The sequence below is a fragment of the Gracilinanus agilis genome, chromosome 5 (assembly GCF_016433145.1).
Source record: "Gracilinanus agilis isolate LMUSP501 chromosome 5, AgileGrace, whole genome shotgun sequence".
Lineage (NCBI taxonomy): Eukaryota > Metazoa > Chordata > Mammalia > Didelphimorphia > Didelphidae > Gracilinanus > Gracilinanus agilis.
The window spans coordinates 63,369,963-63,394,361 of NC_058134.1; positions in this window are offsets into that span (position 1 = coordinate 63,369,963).

Below are 24,399 nucleotides of genomic sequence, written 5' to 3' on the forward strand. Positions count from 1 at the left end.
CTTCAAGGAGCTGAAAAGATATGGAAAGAGTCAGGGAAATGATTCATCTATATCAGGAGTTGGCAACCTTTTTGGCCGCGAGAGCCATAAATGCCACATTTTTTAAAATGTAATTCCGTGAGAGCCGTACAGTGCTCACAGTGCGTGCTCCTGTAAGAGTGTGCACTCCTGTAACAGCACCTGAAAAAAATTGACTTTATGGCTCCTGCAGAAAGAGCCATATCTGGCCCTCAAAAAAGCTAGATATGGCTTGAGAGCCAGTCGTTGCCAACCCCTGATCTACATCAAACTTTTTTGGAACATTTGGAAAATATGAAGTGAATAATACTTATGCCCAAATTGTAAGAGATAAGTAGAATTTCTTAACTAAAAAGCAAGAAATAGGCTGGGAGACTAACACAATACCATTTCTGGTCTTGCATTTTTCTAGTTTTCTGTTTTTGCCATTGTATTAATTATTTGCTTGTAATTAGACTAATTGATTATAATCCACTAATCAACTTTTAAAAATGTCTTCTCTGCCAAGCACTGTTAGATGCTAGGAATACAAATTCAAAATTATGACAGTTCCTGCCCTCAAGGAGCTTATATTCTATATAAAGAGGGATACACCTTGTTCAGAGATAAATTCAGGACACTGGCAAAATAAATAGTGATTAAGAAAGTGTTAACAAGTGGGAGTCATCAAAGGTTCTTGAAAGAAATGGCCCTTGGGTTGAGCTTGAAGGGAGCTAGGGCTTTCAAGAGCCAGAGTTGAGAGTCTGAGCATTCATAATGGTGGTCACCTTTGTAAAGATGTACAAGTGGGAGATGAAATTCGGTGTGTGGAGAAAAGTAAATAAGTTTGTTTGGTTGGAATATAGAGTGCCAATGGTAGACCAGGAACAATGTATAATAGGTTTAAAAAGAAAGGTTGAAAACAAGTTGTGAAGGGCTTTAAGTGCCAAACATAAGGAATAATAATAATAACAGCTAACATTTAAACAATGCTTACTCTGTGCCTGGAACTATGCTGAACACTTTAAAATTATTATCTCATTTGGTACTCCCAACAACCCTGGGAGTTGGTGCTATTATTATCTTCATTTTATCATTGGGAAACTGAAGCAAACAGATGCTAAGTGACTTGCTCCAGGACACACTATAAGACACAAGTAAGTGTCTGAGGCCAGAGCCAGTGAAGCTTCCTTTATCATGTGTCTTGGCTTCTATTTTCTGTATATATCTTTATTTTATTTTATTTTATTTTATTTTATTTTATTTTATGTATTTAGAATATTTTTCTATGGTTACATGATTCATGATTTTTCCCACCCCTCTTCTCTTCCCTCTCCCAGAGTTGACAAGCAGTTCCACTGGGTTATACAGGTATCATTGTTCAAAACTTATTTCGATGTTATTTGTATTTGCAGTAGAGTGATCTTTTAACAGCAAAACCCTAATCATATCCCGATTGAACCATGTGATCGATCCTATGTTCTGAATTTCTGCTCCCACAGTTCTTCCTCTGAATGTGGCTAGTTTTCTTTCTCATAAGTCCCTCAGCCTTGCTCTGGATTCTTGCATTGTCGCTAGTACAGAGGTCCATTACATTCAATTTTACCACAGTGTATCAGTCTCTGTGTACAATGTTTTCCTGGTTCTGCTTCTTTCACTCTGCATCACTTCATGTAGGTCTTTCCAGTTTTTTCCTGAAATCATTCTGCTTATTATTTTTTATAGCATAGTAGTTTTTCACCACCAACATATACCATAGTTTGTTCAGCCACTCCCTAATCTATGGGCGCCCTCTTAATTTCTAATTCTTTGCCACTAGAGAAAAAACTGCTATCAGTATTTTTGTACAAGAAGATCCTTTCTCCTTTTTATGATCTCTTTGGTATATAGACCCAGGACTTTCTGATATTTTAACATAGCTTTCTTATGGACAGTTTTTTTTTATTGGAGCCTGCCTTGAGATCACTTATTACAAGTCATTTTATTTTTCTAGCCATTATTCCTTAACTTCATTTTATTTCAAGCTCTGAGGTTCCTTGTTTTATTTTTGGAGTTCCCTTCAGTTCCCCTCATTCATCTCTTTTGCATTTGTTTACCAGGGATGTCCTTGCCCTCCCTCTGTATCTACTCAGCATTTAAGTCAGAGGAAGAAATCTTTGGGAAACCTCTAGAGCCAGAAATGAGCCCTTTTCCCTCAGAACTGTCCCTGTACTTTGTGTCTTTATTATATTGAGATTTGAATTATATTTATTATGGGCATTTTTTATCTCTCCCACTAGCTCTTTGAGGGCAGAGACTATCCCAGCAGTAGCTCAACACTTTGTCCAGATTGACTTCAGATGGTCTTCATGAGGCCTGAGGAAAAAACAAAATCATCATCTGAAGGTTGAGGCCCTGGAGTTGAGTTTCTCTGAACCTGCATTCAAATCCTGCTTCAAATTTGCTGACTTGGGATCCTGGGTAAGTCACTTAAGGTCTCTAAAACCTCAGCTTCCTCATTTGTAAAATGGAGAGAGTACTAGCACAAAAAGAGCACCTGCCTCATAAGGTAGTTGTGAGTATCAAAAAAGGCAATGTCTATAAAGTTCTCTGCAAACCTCTAAGTGCTGTGTAAATGTCAGCTATTGTTATTATTACCTCCCTCCAAGTCCAGCTCATTGTCTATGCAGTGGAGGAGGGAGGGGTTGAAGGTGAGAAATGGCAGAGCAGAATACTACTAGGCAAAAGAAGCCATAAAAGCTATGAAGGCCTCCAAGGAACCTGGAAATACTGGCAACCTGGCACCACTTCAAACCATTGATTTTTTTGTTGTTGTTACTGATGAGCCATTTATCTGGACAATACAAAAAAACCCTGCATGTTGTTTTTTCTTTTATACAGAAAGTGGAACATTTCAAATATATTAGCTTTTCTTTTTTCAGTAGAATTCATTTCAGTCCAGTCCCAAGAATTGCTTCTGCTTCTTGTTTTAGGATTCACATTTCAGTAACACATATGCACCCATTACAGCCAAAAGAACATACTGAATTTTGGATAATCATTCCTGATTATAGTAACCATCCCAAAGTATGGCAAAACCCTTTTTACTAATTATTGTTGGTGGTATTCTTTTTTTTTATTCTTTTTTTATTTTTATTTTATTTTTTTATTATTATTATTATTTTTTATTTTTTTTAATTGGTGGTATTCTTATTATCACATGGGCTAGCCTCAGGAAACAGACACACAAGCTACCTTCAGTCCCACACTTGAAGCCTTTTCAGTTTGGTAGAACCTGTCAGAACTCATTTTCTGCTGGCATAGCTTTTGAAAACTCAGGGGCATCTCCATGCCAGGATGAGGCATTTTAGTGAAGGAGTTTGCAGTTGCTTAAAAAATGTTTGTTGAACGAATGAATAAAGGAATTCTTGGTTTAGTGATGATAAAAGCTAGCATTTCTATAGTGTTGGAAGTTTGTAAAAGGCTTTGTATTTATTAGATCATTTGCACCTCATGACCTTCTAGGGCAGGGGTCGGCAACGTATGGCTCTTGAGCCATATCTGGCTCTTTTGAGGGCTTTCTTTCTGCAGAAGCCATAAAGTCCATTTTTTTTTCAGACACTGTTACAGGAGTGCACACTGTGAGCACTGTACGGCTCTCACGAAATTACATTTTAAAAAATGTGGCGTTTATGGATCTCATGACCAAAAAGGTTGCCGACCCCTATTCTAGGCATTAGGCAATACAAGTGTTTTTATTCTTCTTTTACAGATAGGAGACTGAAGATCAGACATGAAGTGACATCTATAGGGACCTTAAAGCTGAGAAACTGAACATAGCTCACTCTCTCCCTCTTCCCTTCCTCTGCTCTTTCTCTATCTCTGTCTCTCCCCTCCCTCGCTCCTCCTCTCTGTCTGCCCCCTTCCTCCATCCATCGGTCTGTCTGTGTGTCTGTCTGTGTGTCAGTGTGTCTGTGCATCTGTCTGTCTGTGTGTCTGTGTGTCTGTCTTCCTCTCCATCCCCTCTTAAAGCAATCTTCCTAGAATGACCTTTTTGGTTTAGATAGCTTTGGTAGAACATGAGGTTTCTAATGGTGGAGTCTTTCCCTGCAAGGGCCATGTTCAGCTCTCAGTGCATCAGACTAATTTCAGACGTGGCACAGCTCGTAAGGGTAAGGGGTAGGATTGGAAGCCTGGTCTGCCTGACTCCAAGCCCAGGGTCCTATCAGTCCCACCACATTGCTTCTCCAATGAAGCCATGAAGGACATCATCACAAAGACTGAGCATCTTGAAAAAAGTAGCACAAAGAACAGATTTTTCCATTTGTTTCAAACTTTCTCATAAACTTACTTCTCCTTCTCACCTTGTACCTCCTGAGCCTCCATCCATTTGCCTGGCTTTTGCTGTAAGCTGTCTTAGACAACTTTAGCCTTAGTGTTCGGCTGCTTGAGAATGAAGGAGGGGGAGATGTAAGTTCTGGCTGAATAACCTTCCTTTCAAGCACTCTGGCAGATTTCTTTTGACAATGGCATTCTTCCCTCACTTAGCTTCTCTCCCTAATGACTTTCCCTTTAAGTAGGCTAATTCTCAGCCGGCTTGTCTATGAGTTTTCAGACCACAAAATCCTGACCAGTGAATGAATTGGGTGTCTTTATTAAGATAGAGGCAATAAAAAAAACCAGTCCTGTTACTTAGAGCCACATCCTGTATCTTTGGATTTAGATCTGCTTGGATGTGAATACAGGCTTTATGTAAGTGAAATGACAAGTCCTGTAATGACGCATATATCTGATTTATAAACACATGAGCTCATGTTTATGTGGTCTTTAATATTTATTATCTCGATTGGTCTTTACAGCAAACCTGTGAAGTAGGTGGTATTATTTTCCATAATTTGCAGATGAGGAAACTGAGTCTGTGGTTAATGACTTGCCCATGATCTCACAGCTAGTAACTGTCAAAGATAAGATTTGAGCTGCCTTCCTGATTTCAAGTCCAGTGCTCTTTTCCACTATGCCATAATACTTTTGGGTATTTTCTTCTACTAGAATACCAAGCATACTTTAGCTATAGTGCTCCTTATTTCTGGCCATTGCCATTTAGTTAGTATTTGAAATGCATTTTTGCATGCTCTCATTAGAAGTTATCCATGAGCAGTTGATGGAGTCGACTTCATTTGGCATTAGCTGTCCAATAAACTGAGTTCTTTGAAATGACACAAAACTCAGTGTACTAGCAATAAAGATAAAGCAAAACATTTTTAAAAAAGCATTTTAAGAGCTATGATAAGTCATAACAAAAAGGAAGACAAATAAGTCCATCATAATGCAGCTACATGTCAGCACGATGGAAAGCTTGCAGGTGTGACCTTTGGCATGCTATAGAGGAGCCATTTTTCTGAGTTCATCAGAACTCTGAATTGATAGCTATTCTATAAGAGGGTTTTTTTAATGACTAGGAGAGGAAGGATTTTGGTGGCAACAAGAGTGTGAATGTGCTATGCAACATGTGACCTGTGACCAGTCACAGCTAACAGTACTGTTGATCATGTCACAGATGGCTGGGCAGGAGATACTGTAGGAGGAAGGCGAAGAACATACCTCTGGTCACCTCTGTGGATGAGACTGAGCAGTAGAACAAGTCATGAAAAGCATAAATTATTGCTTTTCAAACTTAATGAAGTTTTGAGGGTAAAAACAATAGGAGGGAAAAATATGCCTGGGTCTATCAGCTGGGGGTATGACTAAACAAACTATTATAAATGTGTTGACAAAATGTAGTATATGAATCTAATATTATTGTGAATAATAATTTCTCATTCCGCCTCTGACCACTACTTATATTATGTCCTTTAGAATTCTCATTCCATAGTGAACAAACTTCTTTTCGTCTTATAGTTCTTTTTCTTACATTCCCTCCATCTATTAGCCCTGAGATCGAGTTCTCCCTCTGGTGACACTACATCCCTCTCTCCTGTCACATTTTCACTCTGCCTTCAACGCAGTAGTCCTGGAAGAGGAGTAAGAATATTCCTGGTTCTCTACTGCTATTTCTAGACTCTCCTTTTATCACCAAGCGAGATAGAATTGAGTGTGCTGTTCTAAGGCTGGTTTGTTACCTTCTGTTGATTGAGGATTCTGGGACAAGCTTAGGAGGGAGACATGGAAGACAGAAAGGGCGATGAATATAGCTTAGTTGCTCGCCTTGCCTCACCTGAAATGGGTTGGAAGAATCTACAACCCAGTCACAAGTGTTTTAGATTGTGAGTCAAGGTTCGGTGTGGGGAGGAGCCTTGTGGATATAATGCCTGCTTGCTGCCTAGTCAGTTGGCACTTTTTGGCCCATCATTGAAGTACCCCCTTTCATGAAAGAAGTAAATTGCCTTTTTTTTAATCCTACCTTCTGACTCCAGATTTGTTTATTGGAGTGAGTCATCATTTTCATCTCATGCATCACCATCACTCAGCAACCTCTCCTCCCTTGAAGTTCACACTGCAAAAATCTTCCACCAGATCTAGATTTTGGTAGATGGTATACAGTCCAGTGATGGGCAGACTATGGCCCCCTGAAATGTTCTATCTGGCTGTGCGAAATTATTCCTACTCTGATGAATACAATAAAATGAAACTTTGAAAAAGTTGCCTTAGAAACAGACTGGCAGATGAGCATTTCCTTTCTTTGGCCCCCTCTTTAAAAAGTTTTCCCATCACTGGATACACCATCTCCCAATTCATTCTCTCTCCTGTTTTCAGGAGCTCAACACCCCACCCACTGTCTTTCTTTCTTCCTCTATTCCTTGCCCTTATTTTCTCTAACTTCCCAATTCCTTATTCTCTCTAACTCACATGACTTTGCTCCAATTTAGCCACCTATAGGGATGGTCATACACTGAGGTAAGCCACTACCTTCAAAAAGAAGTGCTCCTTCTCTAATTAAGACATGACATTTCCCTGTCTGTTCATAACTTCCTATCATTCTGTCTCTCCCTATGCCTCCCCCTCCAAAGCTATTCTTCACCTTCAAGACCTCTAATCTCTCTACCCCTCAGTACCTTCTCAGGCTGTGGCCTCCCTTTCTTCCTTCTTCAATCTTGATCCTATACTTAGCCAATTCAAAATCTACCTTGTCTTCTGCTCTCCGAATCCCTCAGTCCTTTGTCCTATTCATTCTCATTCCTTTCCAAACATCAGCCTTGTATCACTCCCATCATCCACCTGAAAAGAACAAAAGGAAGTAATATAATAATGATAATGTTGTCTTTTTTTCAGTTGTGTTTGACTCTCCTTGACTCCATTGGGGTCTTCTTGGCCAAGATCCTGGAGTGATTTGTCATTTTCTCCAGCTTCTTTTCCAGATGAGGAAATGGAGACAAACAGGGTTAAGTGACTTGCCCAAGATCACACAACTAGTAAGTATCTGAAGTCCGATTTGATCTCACAAAGTTGAAGCCCAGGACTCTATCCACTGTACCAACCTAGCTGCCCCAATAATAATAGCAACACATACGTAGTTCCAGGTTCATTAAGTCACTATCATACGTGACAGTTAAGAGAATACAATAGTCTTCTAATGGGTCTCCCTGCTTCTAGTCTCTCCCCCTTCTCATCCATATTACCTTCAGCTGTCAAAATGATCTTCCTAAAATGCATGTCATCCCTTTAGCCTCCAGTGGCTCCCTATTGCCTTGAAGATCAAATATAAAAAAGTTTTTGGCACTTAAGTCCCCTTCCTACCTTTCCAATCTTCTACTTTACTGCCCTCCATACATTCTATAACCAAGTTTACTTGCCATTCCCCAAAGGTAGGAGTCCATCTCTAGACCAGGTGTGGAGTGCTCTCCCTTTTTACTTTTACCTCCTGGCATCCCTGGCTTCTTTCAAGACTCAATTCAAATCCTATCTCTCACCCATGAGTACTTTCTCAGTACTCACCCCAACCCTCCACTATTAGCTAGTCCCTTCCCTCTAAGATTATTTTCCATTTTATCTTGTATCTACCTTGTCATTTAGAGGCTCTCTCCCTTATTAGAATATAAACTGCTTCAGAGCAGGGACCATGTTTTTGCCTTTTTTAAAAAACATTTTGGACAGTTTCTGGCACATAGTAAGTACTTAATAAAAGTTTGTTGATTAACTCCTCTTTCCTGTTGCAAGTGACTTCCTCCCGATATAGGAATGCATAGCCCTCTGTGTGAAATTTTCTTCCCTTTATAATGAAATGTCCTTCCAAGCATGGATCATTTCCTTCTTTTCATTTGCATCCCCAGTACCTAGCACACTAGCTGGCACATAGTAGGTGCTCAATATACTAGTTCATTGATTAATTGATAAAAAGTGACATAGAGGAAGAATTCAAAAGCAGGAAGCTGGATATCAAATGATACATAACAGAATCAGTGGAAAGAGAGCAATATGGTCACTAACCACAATGACGTTAATGAATGGAACACTAAAAAGAAGGCAAATTTAAAGTAACTGTATTGACCATTCTCCGTTCCAGAGAAGAGATGATAAAATAAAGGATCCCATTGTGGACTGTTCATAATCCCAGGAAGCTCTAAGAACCTTGGTAAGGGTGGTAGTTGTTTATTTTTTCTTTATGGAAAATAATCTAATTATTTAAAAATTATTTAATAATTAATTTTTAAAAAAGTTATTCAGTCAATTACCTTATTTCTCACATGTACATGAATAGTAAATTTCAGACTTTGTACACTTATAGAAAGCTATGGGGTACAGAGGGAAACCTTGAAGCAAAACATACTTTCCTCTTCGTGGAAGAGAGATGGGAGGCTACGGAGTCAGAATGTGAGTATGTTGTCACTATATTGGTTAGTTCTACTCATCAGTTTTTCCTCATTTGTCTTTCTTACCAGGTTTGGTTCTGGGAAAGTTGCCTTGAGAGTTACATCCAGAAATGACCATGATGTAAAACCGACAAACTTATTTTTCAAAATGTTTTTTAAACAGGTATCTTTTGTGAATCGATCTCTGACATCCTAGCTCAGAGTAAAATACAGGCCCCCCAGGCTACAAAGAAACTCAGGAATGGCTATATGGTGTTGAAAGGAGAGCCAGTTAAAACTCAGGACTGAGAAATTTGGAGGTGACAAGAAGAAGGAAAATGTATTGAGCCTTCTAGCCTTTGCTTCCAGAATAGGAGAAGGGGAAGCATTGAAGGACTGTATCTTCCTTCTTGAATTATGGAGCTTGAGCCAAACCCCCCAAAGTAGACAGATTCAAGGGGTTGGGACAAACCTTTGAGAAGACAGCTGAACATAGTCTTTTCATGTACTCCTGCTTCAAAATCCTTCTTAATGTAGCCACACCAAGAACTAGTTTTTGAAGGTAACACATTCGCCCTTGATCTAAAGCAAGTCCGTGGGAACAGATACAGAAATCCTAGGCACTTGTTAATCCTTTGAAGACAACCAGCTCAGAGACAAAATAATATTTTGGGACTTTCTGTCTACCACAAAAACTCCCACTTTGGGGGAGGAAGGAATAATGAGAGGGCAGCACACTGGGAAGAGCCATAGAAGATGTCAACAGCCACATTTTGCGGCTCTGGAGACTTAGTTCCAGGCACCTGTTGTCATGTTTGAGAGGGTAGGCTGGGGCTTGTCTATTTATAGGGTTGGATCAGCCAGAGAGCATGAAGAGTGGAAGCCTCCCGCTTCGGCAGCCAGTCGAGCTTGAGCGATGCAAAGAGCAGCCTTGCTTCTCTGAGTGCCCAGCCTTCTAACCACCTCAGTCCTAGCCTTTCCCCATTTTACTAGTGACTAATGCCCAGACCATTTTTTAAATGTCTCTCCTGACTTTGTGCCTTATTACTTTCTATAATATTTAAAGGGGAAAGTTTGTAACATCGTCAGTCCAATATAATAATATATGGAACCCTGGTCATAGTTAATGACATTTCCAAAAATTGTTCCTTGGGAATAGCCTATTGGGGAGGCATACCTCAAGGACCTATGGTTTCTTTTAGTGTAGAAATTATATTTACTGATAAATCCTTTAACTTGAGCCTTAGAGAGATAAAACTCTCTGTCCATAGTAATATAAATCTCAGAGGCAAGCTTTGAACCCATCCCTCTAACTACAGCTCTAGGACTCATTGTTCTAGGCCAGTGATGGGCAAACAAACTTAAAGAGGGGGGCCAAAGAAAAAGAAATGCTCATCTGTCAGTCTGTTTCTAGGGCAACTCTTTCGAAGTTTCATTGTATTGTATCCTACTCATTGTATTCATCAGATTAGGGATAATTTAGAGCAGCCGGATAGAACATTTCAGGTGGCCCAAATCTGGCCTTCAGGCTGTAGTTTGCCCATCACTGTTCTAGACTATTGCCTTTTCTTGGGGAAAAACATAAAAGAAATTAGAACTGTGATTTCATTAGTGTAAGGGGTCCCCCATGAGGAAATTCTTTCTATCTTTTCAGCTTTGTAATTCTTTTACAGCTTAAGACCTGATAGAGCTGTCTGAAAACACCAAGAGAGAAGGAAAACCATTTAACCAGAGCCAGTAAACATAAGAGACAAAATTTGAACTCAGGTCTTCCTGACTTTGAGAGCTAGCTCTTTATGCACTATCCCACACTCAGAGATGTTTGAATCTAATTAAAAAAAAAAAACAGGCACACAACCTATCTAGGTTAATTTCTATGCTGAACTCATATTATTTTATTTCCCATCCTAAAAATAGTCACCGTGTGCTGACTCAGATGTACAGAATTGGGCAGTCCCACTTTTCCCACACCATTGCCTCTCAGCTGTGTGGCAGCTTAATATTAGTAAGATGGTAAAGAAATTACAGTTAAGCCCTTGAACTAGGTGCTGCTAGCGAAGCTTTCTCTCTTCCAGCCATCCATGCCCTTGCCCTTCAGAGAGCAACATATTGGAAAATGAAAGAGAAGAGAGCCTTTAAATCTTTCCCCATTCCTGAACCTCCATGTTCTCCTGCTTGTGACATTACCATCTTGAGAGACTTAATTTGCAAGGAGAACAAGGATAGGAATTTCCTTTTCGTGGATTAAGGAGTAAAGTCTGGTGCTATTGTACAGATAGCAAAGGAATAGCTGCAGCTGATTTTTCCTTTGCTGTAAGTGGTTATTTGGGGGACAGCAGAGGGACTTACAAGGAAGCTTTGTCTATGAAAGAAGAGCTGTCCTTGTGAATGGCTGACCGTGCTCTCCAGGTGGCAGATTATACAAGCACGGGGAAGAGAGAAGCACATGGGTAATCTTTTCCTCCGATTTAGAGAAAGGAGGCAAACTCATGTGAAGTAGAGCCTGCCACAAGTTTTCCTCTGACTTCCTGTACTCCAGTTGGTTTGTTGTTGATGACACATTTGGATTTCATCTTGATTCCCAGCCTTGTGGAGTGATAAAGAGCTGCCTCGCCTTACACCATCTTCCCTCAGTAGTTTATTTTTTAAGCTTATGATATTCTCTATTTCTCTGAATTTTTATATTAAGCCCTGATCTCTCTGGACCCTTAAAACTCACCATTTTCATTTTCCTTCTATCAGTTTGATTAAATCTAAGAAAATATAAAAGTTTAAACTCTCCCCACAGGTCTGTTCCATGCATTTTTTATACAGACTTTGCTCCTTCCTTCCATACATTTCTATTCAAGTCATAGCCGCTTGAGAGAAGGTTCATTTTCCTTTCTTGATACTGCCTGGACCTTGGCTAGATGAACATACACTAGGAAGTTTCAAGAAGGATGAGGCTGAAAGAATCTGCTGGAATTCCCTTAAAAATCCCTCTAGACAAAAGGTAGGAGACCTAAGGTGGGTAGGCTGGAATTCCACTCCATTCCATTCGTAGGATTTAGAACACAAAAAAATTTAGAATCACAAAAGTCATGTAGTCAACCCTCTTAATATGACCAATGAGGAAATTAAGAGTCAGGGAGATTAGGTAACTTGCCCCGGATTGCACAGAGAATAGGCATTAATGCTGGGATTTGAACCAAGATCCTCCAAATAGCAATCCACTTCTCTTCCTACCTTTCTAAGCTGTCTCTCAGGAAAGCCAATAAATACAATAATAATCCAATTTGATAAGCATCAAGAGCCTACACTGTTCTAGGCACGATGCTCAGTGCTGAGGTTATATATACAAAAATGGAACAGTCTTGTGCTCAAGGCATCCAAGGTGGAAGCATTATGTATACATGGTGATGTGGAGAGAGTGGATTGTTAAATGACCAATATGAGCCTTTACTCCTCTGAAATAGGCAACTACTGCACATCAGGGTTTGATGGATTGTTTTGGTGATGGAAAGTGATGGAAAGAATGTTGATAATTCAAATTAAACTTAAAATGTGTCATGTATACATTTTCCCCCAGAGAGTCAGTTATTAAACATTTACTAGTATGTCCCTATATGCACAGGTAAATATATTGTTGTTGTTGTTTGTCCTTCATTTTTGAAAGGACCAGTGACATCAGGGGGTGATAGCTTGGCTCGCAAGTGAATTGGTTTTAAGTGGGGCAGAGTTGCACAAAGTCATCAGCTTCGTTCTCTCTTCCCAGAGTCACACAAGTCCAGTGGCAAGTCAAGAGTCAGGATGACTGGGGATGGCTCAGGATGCAGTGGATGACCTGGCTTCTTCCATTTCTGATCAAGTTCTAAGGGCTCTTCAGTACCCACTTCAGTCACCATCATGGCTGTTTGGAACATCTGCCCATTCCCAGGGGGGAGGAGGAAGTCTAACTCAATGACAGGGTCAAAGACTGTCCATTACCCTCCACCTGGCTTATCCCGTCTGCTGAGATGAGTTCCTGGGACATGAGCACTGTGCATGCTACAGCTTCTTGGAGCAGACCTGTGAGAAATCTGTTGACTCAAATCTTTTCTGACTGTTTTATTGAAATCTATATTTAAGCCACTGCTAAGAGGCATTACCCACTGCCAGGCAGTTTTGCAAAGAAGGGTAATAAAATGAGGTCCATGTGCAATCTATCTTTCTCGCTTTTCAGGAAGCCCTGGATTTCCATCGTATCCTGAAAACTGACTTAGCTGAGGTTGTAGCTGGTGGGGGAAAATGCTTTTACCGCTTGAAGAGGAGAAACAAAACCTCTTCATCCCTTTCTGCATTGCCCCCTCCCCCGTGCCCCTCTCACAACGTTCTTTCTTTCATAATGTAGGACTTTTGCTTAAAGTGCCCACTGAGGAGGGAAACAAGACTTTGGGCCTTTGGAGTGGTGACAAATACACTCTTAATGTTTTCTCATTGGCTCGAGCCCCAAGCCACACATTCTTCAGGGCTTATTTTCCTTAGTTCTGTTTTAGGTGAAACTCTTTCAACACAAAGTCCTTTGAACTTTCCTGGGAATATCCAAAATGGACCTGAATTATGCACATGTGACCCAGCATGTAGTAGCTGGAAGAGTGATTTTTGGAATTAGGAAGAACTAGATTCAAATTTACCTCCAATGCCTCCTACTATAGTTATACGACTCAAGTCACTTAAGATGCTGTTATCTATTTAAAAATGGGTGAGTTGCACTTATTTGACAGAGTTATTGTGAGGATTGGATGAGATTGATCCCTTGAGGGACTTAGAGGTCAAGTCAAATCAGTGAGTAGTTTTTTTTTTTTTAAACCCTTACCTTCTATGTCTTGGTTCCAAGGCAGAAGAGCAGTTAAGGGCTAGACAATAGGGGTTAAGTGATTTGCTCAGGATCGCACAACTAGGAAGTATCTAAGGCAAGACTTGAACCCAGGACCTCACATCCACAGAGCCATCCAGCTGCCTCCCAACGAGCAGTTTTCAGTAGTGTATTAGGAATATAAAGAAAGGTACTCTGAAGGAACACATTCTAATGAAGAGGGGAGTGGTGGTCATAGAGTCTAACGTACTCATTTTACAGTTGAGGAAACTGAGGCAAACAGGTTAAGTGAATTTCCCAGGGTCACAGAGCTAGTAAATATCTGAAGCAGCATTTGAATTCGGTTCTTTCTGACCCCAAGTCCAGTACTCTGCTATTTGTCTATGTGAATATTATCTATTACTATTATTTTTCAAATGTGAATTATTAGGTCTGAGACTTAAGAACGTCTAGTTCCCAGGAGTCCATGGATCACTAATTCTCAGTTAGTGAGGGGTTCTGTGGTGCAGCAGAAAGGTAGGTCTTTCTAGGCTTTGGAATTAGGAGAGCCTGAATCAACTGGCTGTTCATTAGCATTCCTGTCATCCTTCCCTCAGAGCGCTGATGGGAACACTGTGTCGCTGACTCACAGACACGCCAGGCAAGGCAGTCTCAGTGGGAGACACTTCTGACAGTGTGTGGAGCCCTTTCTGGGAGGTCTAGGGCCCTTCTCGTCTTGAGGGGGATGAAGTTCCTCTTTACGTTTCTGCTAGGAAATGTTTTATTCTTCTACAGAGGCACCGTTGTGAATATCTTTACAAAAGCAGGGTTTCTGAGCCCATGTACATCAGCAAAGAAGTAGCAAAAATACTCCTGGCACGAATGAGATGGGATTTGTTCGCTGGCCCTGTTTGCTTACAGGGCAGCTCATTTAAAAAAAATCTTTTATTTATTAATTAAAATTCAATACAGTTGAGAAAACACTTATTGAGTAACTAGGATCCTAGAATCTGGAATTAAAAGAAATCTTCGAAGCCATCTGACCCCATGCCCTCGTTTTATCAATGAAGGTTGAAGCCAAGAAAAAGGAACTAGCTTAGCCAAAGTTATGTGGCTAAATGGAAGATTCAAACCCTGATTCTCTCACTCTAAAGCCACAACACACCGTACTTGAATGACAGGGGGATACAAAGAGGAGTAAAACACAGCCTTGTCTTTACAATCTAGTAGGAGACCCATTCTCCCATTCATAGAATTCAGATCTGGAGGGAAGCTCAGAAAGCATCTAGTCTAATCCTTTCTTTTTCTTTTTAAACCCTTACCTTCTGTCTTAGAATCCACACTAAGTATTGGATCCAAGGCAGAAGAAAAGTAAGGGCTAGGCAATGGGGATCAAGAAGCTTGCTTAAGGCTGCAGAACTAGGAAGTAGCTGAGGCTATATCTGGACCCAGGACCTTCTCTCTCCACTCCTGACTCCCATCCCTCCTATTAGATTCTAAAGGCAAGGGGCAAGGACTTCCTCTCTATCCACTGAGCCAACTAGCTACTCCCTTATCCTTTCATTTTTATAGTTGAGGAAACTGAGGCCCAGGGAAGTTAATGACTTGTCCAAAGTCACTCAAGTAATGATCATGAGAGTTAGGGTTTAAACCTGTATCCCTTGACTCCAAAGCCAGAGTTCTTCCCACTGTTGCATAATTCAAATTCCTGTCAAGTTTATAATATAATAATATAAAAATATAAAAGAGAGATACAAAGAAGGTGCCAGGAGAGCTCATAGGTTTAGACTCAGAAGGACCTTCGGAGGCCATTTAATCCAATTCCCTCATTTTAAAAATAAGGAAAATGAGCCCAAGGGAAGTTAATGGCAAGATCATATAGGTTGGAAATACTATGATCAGAATTCAAACTCAGATCTTCTGACTCCAGGGCCAGTATCCTTTCCACTGTACCACATGGTGAAAGGATCACTTCTGACTGTGCCATAAGGGAGCTTCATGGAAATGACATTTGATCTGGACTTGAAAGATGGGCAAGATAACAGAGGGCAGACACAAGTCTCAGAGGTAGGCAGAATGGACTACATGACAAAAGAAAGATTCAGAGATGAGTGTGTTGATTTTGTTCAAAGGCTAGAACCATAAAATATAGGGACATGAAGGAAATGATATGAAATGGGACTGGAGTTAGACTAAGGAGGGCTTAAAGGCCAAGCTAAAGAGTTTGGACTTGAGGCATTTGGAGGGAAAGGAGTTCCAAAGCCATTGATCAGGAGAGGGAATGATATGATTACAGCTATGCAGTGAGGCAGCATTGTATAAAATGCATTCGAATTTGAGAAATTAGAGTCAGGAGGACCAATAAGGAGGCTATTCTGGGGGTCTCGATAAAAGATAGGTAGAATACCGACGTTTAAATAGAGAAGGAGAATGATGAGGGACTATGAAAGGTAAAAATGGAGTGGAATTAAAGGAAGGAGAACTGCAACATCTTGGAAACCAAGAGAAGGGAGATCCATTGCAGACAGTAATATCGCTGCAGAGGGTTTGACTGGGCTAAGTTCTGAGAACAGGCCATTGGGCACAGAGGTAACCTTGGACAGCTCTGGTAGAATGGTGGGGATAAAAGCCAGGAAATAAGGAATGGCAGAATGGATGGTAAGACACTGGGGACATCAAGTACAGGCCACTCACTTCCAGATATTTTGGAGTGAAAGGGGAGAGGAGGTGGGATGGTAACTGAAGGGGCTAGTAGGGTTTAAGGGAAGGGCTTTTGTTAATGGTTGTTGTTTTTGATAAGGAAGAACTATAGCATACTTGTAGGCAGAGATAAAAGCTATTGGAGAAAGACTGAAAGAAGAGGAGAGAGGGGGCCATTGATGAAGGTGAGGTCCCAGGTGAGGTGGAGAGGAAATGGGGTTACTGGCAAAGGCTGAAGGGGTTGGCCTTGGCAATGAGGAAGGCTTCTGTGAGCAAAGAGGGAAGAGGATGAGGGATGATTTTAAGAGGTTATAAGGTATGAAGGAGGGGGATTGAAGGAGCTGTTTGCTTTATTTTCTGAACAAAACCAACAAAGGGGCATGTAGTAAATAATTCCATCATGTCTTACCTCCCAGGAAGAAACTGCTGTGGAGTTCCTGTGAAAATACACATCAAAATGGATTGTACTAATGTGTATAATTAGTGAATAATGATAGCATATGAAGGCAATGGATAACATAATAATAGCAAATATTAACCAATGAGCCTAAAGAGGGTACTAGCCTGGGGACATGTTATTATGTTATTAAATACAACACAATGAGAATACTGGGTGTTGTTGCAGGTCTTTGTATATTACAAATAATATGTTTTTAGATCTTTCAGCATAAGTCAACACATTTAAAAAAAAACACATTTGTCCTGTCTTGCTGCTGCTGCGTTTTTGGTTGCTAGCAATGATTTGGTCCTCTTTCTGCATTGGAGGGGCTAATTTCACCTTTCTTTTCTTCCAAATCCTTCTCCCTTTAAGTGAAAATTGTATTCATATTGCTATCTAATCAATTTCCAACAACAACTAATCATCATAATAACTAACATATAGCACTTACGTTCTGTGCTAAGTGATTTACAATTATGATCTCATTTGATCCTCCCAACAATCCTGGAAAATAGATATATTATTATCTCTATTTTGCAGATGAGGGAACTGAGGTGAATAGAAGTTAAATTACTTGCCCAGAGTTACATAGAGAGTATCTGAGGCTAGATATGATGATAATTGAATGATATAAACATATACCATGCCCCATTTTAATTTTTTACAACTTTGCATCTTTTCCCCCCAAATTCTCCCTACTCGGTTTGCTTACTTTACTCCCTAAACAGTGAAGCTCAAAACTCTTGGTCAAAATTCTCTCTGTCTTTCTGTCTCTGACTTTGTCTCTGTCTGTCTGTCTGTCTGTCTCTGTCTGTCTGTCACTTCTCTCTTTGTGCCTCTCTGTCTGTCTGTCTGTCTGTCTCTCTCTCACTCTCTCCTCCCCTCTTCTTCATTTCCTTAAACTTCTTCCCCTCCTCCTTTTTCATCTTCTTCTCCTTCTCTTCTATACCATATATACCTTCACTTCCTCCCTTTATTCCTTGAGAGAAATAGTAACCATTGTTCCCAAGGCAGGGCAACACTGGGGAGATCTGAGAATGACTGTGGTTTGGTCCAGTATCCCTTCTTTTTTCCATGCAAGACATAAGACTTTACGGAACTCTCAGAGCAAATATGGACCATGTCCATCAAAAGCTCTGGTTCTGGTTTTGGTAGGAGAAGACCCAAGTTTGAATATTGGTTTGTTATTAGCTCTGTGTGTCCTTGGGTGATCACTTTACCTTTCTAGACCTCAGCTGCCTTATCTGTAAAATGGAGAAGTTGGACTGGAGGTTGTTTGGGGTTCCTTGCAGCTGTAGCCATCAGGATCCTCTCCTTTTCTCGGGCCTTTTCTGACTTTACACCATACCACATTCTTGCTCATCAATCTGTTGTCCTCCTTCCTCTCTTTGTCCTTTTGCTCCCTGGAAAGAGCTAATATCTATCAGGGTTCCCCATTTTTCTCCAACAACAGGGTTGCAACAAAGATTCATTTTCCCTAAAATGTGTCTTAGGTACCTAATTGGCTTCTGCCTTCCTTGACCCAGATTTCTTGTCACCTAATGACTTAAAAGCCTCACCCCCATGGAGTTGGGTTTGACTTGGAGAAATCAAATCTTCTGAAGAATAGTCTCTGCGCCCTGCCCTGAAGACAAGATAGGTTTCCATATGGGGAAGCGGGACATCTATAGAAGCTAAGTGTCACTGAATCTTTGCTGGCAAAGTAAACTTCCTTTTGGTAATTATTCCATGATTTACAAGCATCTCATTTCTTCAAATCCATCCCTAATAGTTCTCTTCCTCATCCTTTTATCCTTGCTTTCCTGCTTTCTGCTTTCATGACAAAGGTTATAGTAATGAAGGTGCAGGACAAGTTACATCAGACTGAACAAATTAATGAACAGCAATAAATCTCTAAAAAAAACAAAAAGAAAAACAAAAGTTGTTTGTGGTTTCTATATTTAGCAAAATGCATTTATCCCTTTGATTATCCATGTCTCAGGTTTTGTTCTTTAGGTTGTTACTTAAAAAGAGGTCAGGGAATGTACGTTTGTTTCCACCCTTGTTACTGCCACGCATGTAAGCAAAAACCACCTAAGAAACATGGAGTTCCACAAGCAGAAGAACCTGTCTCTTCTTTTTAGGGATAAGAATTACAAGAGGCAGAGTGGTAGCTGGTCAAAGCCTTGGCAGAAGAAATAAGCCTCTGAAAAGAAAGAGTGAGCCCTTACTCTGATAAAGTGTTACTTTGACAGGTCCCATCAAGGTAGAAAGGCTTTGAGTTTGGATCTAGTGGTAGTCTACATGTCTTCTGCTAGCCTAGCATTTTCAGAGAGTCTCCACCTCATTGCTGGTGTTCTTTCAGACACAATAACTCTTGAATGGAGTTCAGATTGGACCTGGCTTTCATGGATAGAAGGAATACTTCCCCTATTAAAGCAGGTTGGTATCTTCTCTGAAATTTATCATCTTAGAGATTTAACTAGAGTGCTGAGAAGTTAAGAGATTTGCCCAGGATTATTGTCAGAGGAGGGACTTGAACCAAGCCCTTTGAGCTTCAAGATCACCTCTCTCTGTATGGAAAATATATTCATGCACAGAAAATTCCAGTTTCTTACAGTTTTGAAATAAGTAGACTTCTATTGATATTTTATTTTATATATTTGTTGTTGTTGTTTTTAAAAATGTTATTTAATTAATTGATTTAGAATATTTTTCCATGGTTACATGATTCATGTTCTTTCCCTCCATTCCCCCACCCCCCAGTCAGTGAATAATTACACTGGTTTTTACATATGTCATTGACATTTGCATTAGGGTGATCACTTAGAGTCTACATCCCCAACCATATCCCCATTGATCTCTGTGATCCAGCAGTTGTTTTTCTTCTGCGTTTCTGTTTCCACAGTTCTTTCTCTGGATGTGAATAGCATCTTTCTCATAAGTCCCTCAGTATTGTCCTGGATCATTGTATTGCTGTTAGTAGAGAAGTCCATTACATTTGATTGTGTCACAGTGTATCGGTTCCTGTGTATAAGGTTCTTCTGGTTCTGCTCCTTTCACTCTGTATCAATTCCTGGAGGTCATTCTAGTTCACATGGAATTCCTCCAGTTCCTTTCAGCACATTCTATTGATATTTTAGCTTCAGATACACACTTTATGTGCATAATGCTGCTTTAGTGACAAATGCATCAGAATGGAATGTCTGAAGGAGTTTTGAAAGCCTTTATTTCTCTTATTATGGGACAGTTAGGTGGCGTAGTGGATAGAGTACTGTACCTGAAATCCAGAAAACTCATTTTTCATGAGTTCAAGTCCAGCCTCAGATATTTACTAGTTGTGTAAACTTGCGCAAATAAATAAAACCTGTTTGCCTCAGTTTTTTCATCTGTAAAATGAACTGGAGAAGGAAATGGCAAATCACTAGTATCCATGCCAAGAAAACCCCAAAATGGGATCACAAAGAATTGGACACAATCAAAAAGTGACTAAAAACAATAATAAGTTCTTATTTACTTATTTATTATGAGAATTCACATTCTAACAAGTTGGCATTTCTCCAACTTCTGTCAAGTCCCAAAATTCCAAAATGCTTCATGGTCAATTTCCTTCTTTCTCTCCCCACTAAAGCCTATTCACATTCAGCTTACCCACCCTAGATTTGTCCCCTAAAGTACCACCTCCCAGCTTTCCTGTCACATTTTCAGTCTAAAAAGCCTGATCTTCCTCTGATTCTTTTCTTACTCTTTTATCTACTGTCAGCCCCCATGCCAAGATAGCCTGCTACTTAATAACCAAACTCTCCTACACCCCATCACCAGTCCCCAAGCCCTTACCCTTCCATGGAAAATGCACTGATTGACTTGTCTATTCACTCTTCAGAGAAACATGAGCAGAGACATGGGCAGATGCAAGTAGAGAGAAAGAAGCAAGACCAGGAGAACAATTTATGAGGTGATGACAATGCAGTAAGGAAAACAAGTTTGAAAGCAGTGAATGGTAGTGATACCTCCCACCTCTTGACAGAGGTAATGGACTAGAATGGACATTCTCAAAGGGTGATCCGAGATCCTTTCAGGCTGTTTCAGGGGGGTGGTAAGGTCAAAACTATTTTCACAATAATACAGAGTATCCCAAAAGTCTTAGTGCAATCTTAATCTATTAAAGTTTAAAAGTACTAAGACACTTTTTGCCTATTAAAATATTCTCCCTTTTCCAGCTATATGTCTATCTAGTATAGTACCTGGCACATGATAGGTGCTTAATAAATGTTTATTGATTGATTAATATCTGTGTGAGGCTGGATTTTCCCCATATACTTTACTAAAACAGTATATCATAATAGATTCTGTGTAAAATTATCTATATTCTATTAAGCCAGATAACAGAGATTTACAAATGTAAAACAATGTCATACTTTTTCTCTTTTTTTTTGTTTTGTTTTGGAAAATGTAGTTTTTTCCACACCAAAAAAGTTACTTAGAATGTAAGAGTGGTCATGAATTTGTTATTTTAAAATTAATGAATAAATATTTTATATTTATCACTTTGAATTTATGATATGCTATCATCAATAGATACAATCCAAATAAACAAAAGTCCTTGGGATCCATCATAACTTTTTTTTTGCTTTCCTTCCATTTTAGTGATGTTTTTGTAGTCCTCTTTTATCATCTGTTTTGGCTTCTATTTTCTATATGTATCTTTATTAATTTAATTTAATTTTAATTTACTTATTTAGAATATTTTTTCATGGTTATGGGATTCATGATTTTTCCCACACCTCTTCCCTCTCTCTTCCTGGAGCTGACAAGCATTTCCATTGGGTTATACATGTATCATTGTTCAAAACCTTTTCCCATGTTATTCATATTTGCAATAGAGTGATCTTTTAACACCAAAACCCTAATCATATCCCCATCAAACTATGTGATTGATAATATATTTTTCTTCTGCATTTCTGCAGTTCTTTCTCTGAATGTAGATAGCATTCTTTCTCATAAGTTCCTCTGGATTGTCCTGGGTCATTGCATCGCTGCTGGTATGACATTGTTTTACATTCGATTGTGCCACACAATGTATCCATCTCTGTGTACAATGTTCTCCTGGTTCTGTTCCTTTTGCTCTGCATCAATTCCTGGAGGTTGTTCCAGTTCACATGGAATTCCTCCAGTTCATCATTCCTTTCAGCACAATAGTATTCCATCACCAACAGATACCACAATTTGTTCAGCCATTCCCCAATCAAGTCCATAATAATTTTTAAGAGTGTAAAGGGGTCCTAAAACCAAAAATTTGAGAAAGGCTCTGAATTTTTGAGATGGCCAATTATGTTGATTTGTTTTCTTGTGATTTACAGGTGTATATATGTATATATACACATATATTAAATATATGTGCATCTACATGTATATATGTTATAAGGAAAAGTCTCTTATGAGGGAGGAAGGGTAAAGAAGGATTATATGGTAGTAGTTAGAGATAGATATTAGAAAAAAAGGGCACTGATAAAGTGTCTTTTTAAAAAGAATACAGAAATTGTTTCTACTTGTTATTGAAAAAAATACAAGTTAAATTTAAGAAAGAATACATAGAAGAAAACAAAAAAAACTTCAGAAAGGGATACAAAAAATATGGCTAATCACATACCATACCCTCTTTCAAACAAAAAATCCTTGCATCTTTTCCCTACAAATTCTCCCTGTTCAGCTTACCTAATTAAGCAGTAACTTTGAAGACTCTCTGGCAGAATTCTTTGTCTCAAACTCCCTCCCTTGCTTTTCTGCCTTTATCTATTCCTCTCTCCTTTTATTATTATTCCTCTTTGCTTCTCCCTCCCTCTGCTTGTTTCCCTACTTTTTTTGCCCTATCCATCTTCTTGTTCTTCACTTTTTTCCTCTTCCTCTCTTTCTTATTCTTCCTGTCCCTCTTTTTTTCTGCCTCCTTCTCTCCCTCCCTTTTCATCTCCAATAAACCAAAAGGTACAAGTTATAAGGAGGCAGATTTTGACTAAGAGAAAATGTTTTACTGGTTAGATCTACCTAAAAGTAAAATGGATGTCTTCAGGAGGGAGTGAGCCCCCCATCATTCCTCAGTGATATGGTACACAGAATCAATGCTTCTCATAGAGATTGGATTTCTGAGGTCCTTCTCAATTCTAGGATTTTCCCAGTGGCCTCTAATAGAAATGAAGAACTCTTTTGCCCCTCTTCCAACTTTAAAACAATTTTTAAAAAAGGTACAGCAAATGTGAGAGCCAAGAAGTAGTGAGTGAGAAATTTTATTTATTTTTGTCTGGGGACTCTGTGTTTGCTGATTCTATCTCATGATTGCTTCAGGAACCTGGGGATTTGGCCTAGTTTAGCAGCTAGCATCCTGGTGCTAATTGCTAATTGCTTACACCTGAATTAACTGAAAGGGCCTGCCTGGCAGGTCAGGCAAAAATTTGTGAGAAGGAAATAGATAGGCCAGCTGCTTAAAAATTGCATAACAGGAGCCTCCAAGATCAGGAACTGATAAGTATGGAAAACTGCTACACAGGAAATGGGGCTAAAAGTTTTTAGCAACAGTCCAGAGGATTGTAGTTCATCAGGACAACTGTCACTAAAACCCCTCAGACAATCATCCTCAAATGTAGTGCTAATGAGGACTTTTTCAAAGTTATAGAGGGAGACATCTATTATGTCAGAACTGGCCTCATTTATCAGTGGGAATGAGGATTTACCTTCTGCTTTGGGAGAACTGTCAATGAAGTAATAAAGCCCTTACTAGTGTTTAGATACCAAAGAGGATCTATTGTTGCCATACAAATAATGATGGTTCACTGTAGAGTTCTCTGACCAGCTTCTTGACATTTTAAAAATCAATTTCTGAAATTAATCAGTAATCAATAGGGCCTTACTATGTCCCAGGTATTGTGTTAGGTGTTAAGGATACAAAGGGAAAAAGGAACATAACCCCTGCCTTCAAGGAGCTTAATTCCTGCTGAGGATTATATGTACATAAATATGAAATATATGCAAAGTAAAGAGAAGAGATTTTGGAAGGAGAAGACACTAATAGCTTGGGGAATCAGGAAGGGCTCCATGTAGAAGGTGTTTCTTGAGAAACTTTAAAGGAAACAAGGGATTCTCAGAAAATAAAGGTGAGGTGGGAGTTCCTCTAAGAATGAGGGACAATCACTGCAAAAGTAGGGAGATGAAAGGATAGTGTGGGAGAAAAAGCAAGAAAGCCAGTTTGGTTTAGTCATAGAACAGATGTAGGGAAATGAACAATGAAATTGGAAAAATATCTATGGCAGGTTGTGAAACTTATATTTGAAACCAGAAAAAGTTACTGGATTATTTTGAGCAGATGGGCATCACGGTCATATTTGCACCTGTGTGGAGGGTGGATTGGATGAGGAGAGAGGAAGCAATGAGACTCACGAGGATGCTATTTATTTCAGTAAATTGGGTGGGATTAAGAGTTGAACCAGAATGGTTGTTCTATGAGTAGAGATGCGGAGAAAATATGAAAAACAACGGAGAGAGAGAAACGAGATTTGATGATTTAAAAACTTAGAATATTTAATAAATTTGCAAGTGGAGCACCTCTGAAAGAGTGTATTAGGTCTAGTAATGCTTTACAAATAGCAATTATTTAGATGGTGGAGTAAACCAGATTTGCTCCAGAGTCACCATGAGAATCCTCTCCAACCAATATT